The following is an 8279-nucleotide window of genomic DNA, read 5'->3' as shown; positions in this document are numbered from 1 at the left end:
CATCTTTTGACCTCACTTGGAATGAGAAAATAACATTTACAGGTCTCAAAGTCACTTTTGATCTATCTTCAATGTTAAAATGCTAATAACTGATTGTGACACAGCTGTTGCAGAAGGAATATCTTTCTATCCTGTCTTTGATCTTTTGAGATTTAATTAAGCTCAGATACAAAGTATGGTAGTATCTGTAGAAACCCTCTTAAATACCTATCAATCAATATTTCTGGAAGAACTTTATCAGATATTATAGGAGCTATAGAGTATGAATAGTTATGGTTCTTACATTAGAGGATTTTATAATTTGGTGGGGGAAGCAAGATCAGAACTAATAAAAGTTAAATTGCCAACAGTTGAAATGGCACAGATAACTAATCCTGAAGGTTCAGGAAAGGGAGGGAAAACTGAGAATTTGAGTAATCTAAAAAGATTTCCTGGAAGGGGAGGACCCAGTACTTGACCTTGAAGTTTGAGTGGGATTTAACTAGGCAAGGAGTGGACAAAAAAATAAGACACTTACGAAGTGACTTATGCTTACTCCATAAAACAACTCTTGATTACTTGAAAAGCATTTGGAAAATTGTTTTGATTAAGAAAAATTGCATTAGTAATTCAATAAAATCTACATTTAACAGGATTTCAAATGTTTATCATTTCATTTTTTTATGCTATCTGTATTAGTTTTATAGTACTTCCATATTAAAGTACTATTACATACTAGGTAGCTTAAACAAATGTTCTGGAGGCAGGAATTTCAAGATGAAGATTCTTGTGAGGTGGGTTTCCTCTGCAGCCTCTCTTTTTGTCTTTCAAGTTCTCTCTTCTAGTTACTTTGAAATATACATTTTTGCTAACTATAGTCAGCCTACACTGCTATCAAATATTATTATACCTTATACCTTCTATCTAACTGTATGTTTGTACCCATTGACCAACTTTTCTTCACCCCTCTTTCTCATTCACACAACATCCCTTGTGTTTGGAGTCAGTCATCCTACTCCCTACTTTCATGAGATGAACTTTTTTGAGCTCTTACTTATGAAAGAGAATATGTGACATTTGTCTTTCCATGCCTGGCTTATTTCACTTAACATAATGAATTCCAGTTCCATCCATGTTGCTGTAAATGACAGGGTTTTACTCTTCTTATGGTGGAATATTATTCCATTGTATATGTATAACATATTTCCTTTATGCGTTTGCCTGTTGATGGACATTTAGTTGGTTCCATATCTTTATTACTGTGAATAGTGCTGTAATAGACATGCAAGAGCAGTATCCTTTTAATAATGTTGAATTTTTTTTCCCTTTGGCTAAATACTCAGTAGTGTGATTGGTGGATATAATAGCTCTATTTTTGGTTTCTTGGGAAATATCCAGACAGTTTTCAATAGTGAGTATACTAATTTACTTTCCCATCAACAGTGTATGAGAGTTTCCTTTTCTCTGCATCCTCATCAGCATTCTTTTATTTTTTGTCTTTTTAATAATAGCTATTTTAACTGGGATAAGATGATATCTTGTGACTTGAATGTGCATTCCCTAATAACTAGTGATCTTGAGTATTTTTTCATACATCTTTTGGCTATTTGTGTGTCTTCTTTTGAGAAATGTCTACTCAAGACCTTTTTCAACTTGTACATTTATTTCTTGTTTAATGAATAGTTTGCAAATATTTTCTCCCATTCAACAGGTTGTTTCTTCACTCTGTTAATTATTTCCTTTGCTGTACAAAAGTTTTTAAGTTTAACATAGTTTCATTTGTCTAATTTTGTTGTCTGTGCTTTTGAGGTCTTAGCTATAAAACCTTTGCCTAGACCAACAGCCTGAGGTATTTTCTTCTAGTAGTTTCATGGTTTATGGTCTTACATTTAAGTTTTTAATCCATCTTGAGTTGATATTTGTATATGGTGAGAGATAGGGGTCCAGTTTCACTCTTCCGCATATGACAATCCAATTTTCCCCACACTATCTATTGAAGATGGCATACTTTCCTCCATGTATATTCTCATCAGCTTTGTCAAAGATCAGTCACCTGTAAGTATGTAGTTTTATTTCTGGTTTCTCTATTCTGTTCCATGGATCTATGTGTTTATTTTTAACACATAAACACATAAAACAGTGTCATGCTGTTTTGGTTGCTATAGCCTTGTAATATAATTAATTGTAGTCAGGTAGTGTGATGACTCTAGGTTTGTTCTTTGCTTAGAATTTCTTTGGTTATTTGGCCTCTTTTTTGGTTTTGTATGAATTTTAAGATTTCTTTTTCTTTATGTTTTGTTTTTTTGAGTAGGAGTCTCCTTCTGTCACCCAGACTGGAGGGCAGTGGCACGCTCTCAGTCACTGCAGCCTCAACCTACTGGGCTCAGATGATCCTTCTGCCTCAGCCTTCCAAGTAGCTGGAACTACAGGCATGTGCAAGCATACCTGGCTAGTTTTTTGATTTATTGTAGAGATGAGGTCTCGCCAGGTTGCCCAGGCTGGTCTCAAACCCGTGGGCTCAAGCAATCCTCTCACCTCGGCTTCCCAAAATCCTAGGGTTGTAGGCATAAGCCACCGTACCTGGCCTGATTTATTTTTTCTATTTCTGTGAAAAATGTTGCCGATATTTTGACAGAGATTGCATTTAATATGTAGATTGCTTTGGGCAGTATGGTGGCTTTAACACTATTAATCATTCTAGTCCATGATCATGAAATATCTTTCCATTTGTTTGTATCCTCTTAAATGTTTCTCGTCAGTGCTTTTAGTTTTCCTTGTAGAGATCTTTAACCTCCTTGGTTATATTTCTTCCTAAGTTATTATTTCTTCTGGTAGTTATTGTAAACGAGATTGTCTTCTTGATTTCTTTCTCAGCTAGTTCATTCTTGGTGTATACAAATCCTACTGTTTTTTTTGGTTTGCTACTTCTTTTTTATACACAAATGTATGTAATGACTTATTTTTATTTTCCTTTTTCTTTAAGAATTCGGATGTTCAAGTGCACATTTGTTACCTGGATATATTATGTAAAGGTGGGATTGGGCCTCAAGTGGTCCATTTCCCAGAGAGTGAACATTGTATCTAATAGGTAATTTCTGAATGCTGACTCCCTTCCTCACCTCCTCCCTTTTTGGTGTTCACAGTGTCTATTTCCATCTTTGTGGCCATTTAGCTCCCACATATAAGTGAGAATATGTAGTGTTTGGTTTTCTGTTTCTGAGTTAGTTTACTTAGGATTGATGTTCACCAGCTCCATCTATGCTGCTGCAAATCATATTATTTCATTCTTTTTCATGGATGTGTAGTATTCTTTAAGTTTACTTGACTTTCTGTGTTTTGGTACCTGAACATCTCTGTAACCTCAATTTCTGAAACTTCCTGCTTCACCTACAACATTTAGCAACTGTTTGTAGTTTCTTGCATATGCCAAGCTACATCTTCCTGGGTTTTCTTGTCTTGATACATTTTCCATGTTTTTAAATCTTTTATCTTCTAGTGCACAGACAACTTGTATTTGGTGTTTAAAATTCAGCGGAGGCATTTCCTCACTCAGGAATCGTTTCTAGAATATTCATTGTCCAAATGGAGTTGCATGCTCCTCCTCAGTTCATTTATCTAATGTTGTACTTCAAACTTTGTAATATGTGTCTTTCTCCCTCAATTAGTTTAAGGATAGGTTCTATATCTTGGTAACTTGTGTACTGAAGATCTATCACAGTTTGCAGCATGTAAAAGGTTTTAGTAATTCTGCAATGAACTAATCCAGGCATGACTGAAGGAAGGTAAATATCTAACATGCTTCAAAAATTCTAATGATATTGAATTAATTATTTTACAATATCGTTCACTCCATGGTTGTGCAATTCTAATTCTTAGAAAACTTTTCATCATGAAACCAGTCTTCTTGTAACTCATCCATTATACCTTGACTCTTCCATTTGCCAGCACACAAAATAAATCTATAAAACAGTCATTCATGTGTTAAAAGATTGATTTATGTTTTTCTGAATTATTTCTTTTTTCAGCTACTTTTTATTTTTTATAAAGAAAATTAGTTCATTGCTGGTATTATTTAAAGACCTATATTAACAAAATAAAACTTCAAGGCCTTTTAGTTTACTGGCAAGAATTTTATTATATGGTAAATCTTACTGCTTTTGAGAGTCAGAATTAGTAAAAGGAATCAGGATAGGGATAAACTCTTTAAAAAGAGAGACAGAGTCCTTATAGAGATATTAGCAATAAAAATAGAGAATAAGTCTCAGGCATAAAAGGAGAAATTTTCACTGTGGGGCTCTCATGAGTTGCTTCAAGCATAGATAGGTCAAATGGTAGATGCCAAGAGGGGAACAAACAAAGTTAAAGTTGTGAGCCGGGTTCGGTGGTTCAGCCTGTAATCCCGTGCCTTTGGGAGGCTGAGGTGAGTGGATTGCCTGAACCCCCAGGTTCGAGACCCGCCTGGGCAGGTGAGACCTCATCTCTACAAAAAAAATAAAATAAAAAATCAGTCAGGTTTGGTAGCGTGCACCTGTAGTTCCAGCTACTTGGAAGGCAGCAGAAGGTTTGCTGGAGGCCAGCAGGTCGAGGCTGCGGTGGCTGGGAGCAGCCACTGCACTCCAGTCTGGGCGACAGAGTGAGACTCCAACTCAAAAAAAAAAGTTGTGTTTTTTTCCTTCAATTCAGTGGAAGGTGAGGCAAAGTTTTAGCTTTAAGAAATAGTAGCAGGGATTGGTGAGTTGTGATGTTATTCACAGTGTATTTGTTGAGTAAGAAGGAATCCTAAAGGTCTAAGTAAATTTTTTAAAAGTAAGCAAAAATATTTGTAAAATATTTTTTGTGTATATATATATGTACATGTATATATTCATATATATATGATTCTCTTATGTTAATACAGTATGCTTTACTAAAGTATTAGCACCACCTCAAAGTTTCTAAATAGTCCACAATGTAAGTAGAGTTGGTAATGTACAAGATTTTAAAGACATGTCTAAGATCACTAGGTTTTAATGTCAGAGATGCTGAAATTCGATTAGTAAATTCTTTTCATAAAAAAAGGAAACAATATCAATAAAACCTACCCATTTGTCTTGTAAAAATCTGGTTATTCACTTACAATTATATGCAAGTGGAATTTATTTCCCTGCATAAAGTGTTATTATTTCTAGATAAAGATATCTTTGATATTTAATTCAATATCATCTTAAAGATGTTATATCTATATATGCTTTATAAATATTGTTGGTACATCATAGATATGTCACAGTAAAAAAATAGGTATACTTTGGAAAAAACTGTAAGTTTAAGGTACTGGAAATGGTTGGTTTGTTTTTGCTTCATACATATGTTGTGCATCATTTATATTTATAATGTTTATTTCATGTAATTTGCATATAGCTTCCACCCAGTGGAGTACCTGTAGGTACGAGGTGTTAATTTTGTGGTTGTTCTTTTGTTAATTGCTGTGACCATTTTCTTGTTCTTTTTCTTTTTTATTAAAACAGTAGGCATTAATTCATTATTATTTATAAAGATAACTAATTTATACAAATTTATATATATTTACCTCATATGATTTGTTATAGTTCTATATTTCCTAGAATCCAAGTTTAATTGGTGAACCAAGACAAAATTTGTTTAATTATTCATATTTTCTTGGTCCATGACAAACACAAGTAATTTGTCATGGCATTCTTTCTGAAACATTCTAAGATTGAGAATGAAACCTTCTGAACTAGGTACTTCAGACAATTACTGACAACTAATTGAAACTGGCAGATGAGATAACATTTTTGTTATTTTTATGTTATGCCTTTTTATTTATATGTATGCATATGAGTATGCGTACATATATGTGCACGTATGTACAGAATATACATTTCTGTATTTTTTGTACATATAAATGAGCATGTATATAATCTTGTGTGTGTGTGGTATCAATTTTGATTCTCACTAGAAACTGCAAATTGGTGTTTAAATCCAAAAGACTGTCATATTTGATCATAGATGTATATAATTCAATGTTTGTGTTTCTTTTGCATTATGTTTGTTTACCTTTCTAGTTGTATATGCATTTATCTTGCATTTACTTTTTACTTTTTCTGTTCCTATGAATGTATGCCAGAGTTTATTTTCTACTCACAGAAAATAATATACACATCAGTGAAGTAATATATCACACTTTTGGTATATACTGAATGCATATTTTAGGATAAAACATATTGCCTATGTTGGAGAACAAAAGAATACTTATGAACCAACTGTTTGTATATATTGATTTAGAGGACTAATATTCATTTTAAATAAACTTACAGAGAAAGTAGTTACATAAGATTTACTATTCTTATTGGAATATTATGCCATTTTTGTCCATTTACATCCTAGTACATGAAATTTATAACCATAATCTTACATAATTAGAGGTATTACAAATAACCAAATGTTGACTGAACTTGACTCTTAACTGTAGGAATTGCAAAATTTAAATATACTTGTGAAATCCAAACTGTATATCAGGATGTAGCTTGATTAAAAAATAATGTAATTTTATAAAGAAAGTAATTGGGGTTTTCTCCAGCCACGTCCCGCTAACTCCGCTCCGCTGTGTTGCTACCAGTGGTCCCTGGGCCGGGAGGGCAGCCGTTGTCAATTAGCAGGGCTCGGGCCAGTCTACTTTGCCCCCTTCCCAGTTTGTCCTCTGGGCCTCTCCACCTCGGGAGCACCTCAGAGAGGCAGAGGCCCCGGGACCGAGCCCAGGCTCAGATGGGAGGTGGCAGGAGGAGAAACCTGGGATGTTCATCTGATGGGGCTGCAGCTGGTTCAAGTGCTGGCAGGAGCCTGTCAGAAAGGTGATTCTTGTGATGGTGGGACTTCATAAAGCTGATAAAACGGCAATGGCCAAGGGAGTCCAAGGAGAATTCCTGGAAGATGCAGCTCCTACTGTTGGATTTTCCAAAATTGACCTTAGACAAGGAAAGTTTGAAGTCACCATCTTTGATTTGGGAGGTGGAAAAAGAATTCAGGGAATCTGGAAGAATTACTATGCTGAATCCTATGGGCTAACATTTGTTGTGGATTCTAGTGATGAAGAAAGAATGGAAGAGACAAAAGAGACAATGTCAGAAGTACTGAGACATCCTAGGATATCAGGAAAGCCTATATTGGTATTGGCAAATAAACAAGATAAGGAAGGAGCTTTAGGAGAGCTGATGTGATTGAATGTCTGTCTTTGGAAAAACTGGTCAATGAGCACAAGTGCCTGTGTCAAATAGAACCTTGCTCAGCAGTCTCAGGGTATGGAAAGAAAATTGACGAATCCATTAAAAAAGACCTTTATTGGCTGCTACATATCATTGCAAAAGACTTTGATGCCTTAAATGAACACATCCAAAAAGATACAACAGAACAGCGTGCTCTTGAGGAGCAAGAGAAACGAGAAAGGGCTGAGCGAGTGAGGAAATTGTGAGAAGAAAGAAAGCAAAGAGAAGAGGAGCAAGCTGAGCTCGATGGAACCGGTGGTCAGGCTGAGTTGGACCCAGAACCAACTAATCCTTTCCAGCCAATAGCGTCTGTGATCATTGAGAATGAAAAAAAAAAACTTGAAAAAGAGAAAAAGAAGCAGAAGATGGAGAAAGACAGTGATGACTACCAACTAAAACACAGAATAGAGCCTGAGCAAATAGAGACACAGAGCCAGATTGGTGACAGTAGCCAAAAAAATGATGAACTTGGACTAGTAGACAATTATAAGGAGGCCTTAATACAATAGCTGGAGAGTGAAGATGAGACAGACCAGCGATCATCAGAATCAGATAGTGGCAAAACGAAACTAAAAAACTAAGAATGAAAAGGAGTCACCGGGTAGAACCAATTAACCCAGACGACTCTGCTCCTAAGTGTCCAGCACCACCCCCACCCCCACCTCCTAATTTCTATGGGAAGCCACTGCCTCCCCTGGCTGTGCAACAGAGACCTAACAGTGACGCTCATGGTCCACCCTCCTAGTCAGTTCGTTCGGATGAACGAATACTCTCTTAATACCAGCAAGGTGAACTGGGATGCTGTTTCTCAACAGAAGAGAAAGCCTGAACATTGATGCTTGGGGCGAGATAAAAAAGAAAGGCAGCAAAACAACCAGGAGATGGGATGGAGTTTTGCACTAAGCAAGATTAGTGTTGACTCTGATTTATACATCCCCACTCAGGGGCATATGCCTCAAGGAAAATCTCTTCCAAAAAAGAGCTAATGGACTCTGCACCCTTTCTTTACTATTTGTTTAATTGTCTGTATTTCTATATATG

General features: G+C 35.7%; 1 pseudogene; it reads left to right on the top strand.

Annotated features, from left to right (window-relative positions):
• Positions 1-6793: 6793 nt before the first annotated feature.
• On the top strand, positions 6794-7983 carry LOC103268283 (annotated as a pseudogene).
• Positions 7984-8279: the final 296 nt, after the last annotated feature.

This window comes from Carlito syrichta, unplaced genomic scaffold, assembly GCF_000164805.1.
Source record: "Carlito syrichta isolate Samal-C Ts95f unplaced genomic scaffold, Tarsius_syrichta-2.0.1 Scaffold3647, whole genome shotgun sequence".
NCBI classification, from domain to species: Eukaryota; Metazoa; Chordata; class Mammalia; order Primates; family Tarsiidae; genus Carlito; species Carlito syrichta.
Note: the sequence above shows the minus strand (reverse complement) of the source record. Positions and strands in the feature narration are given on the sequence as shown.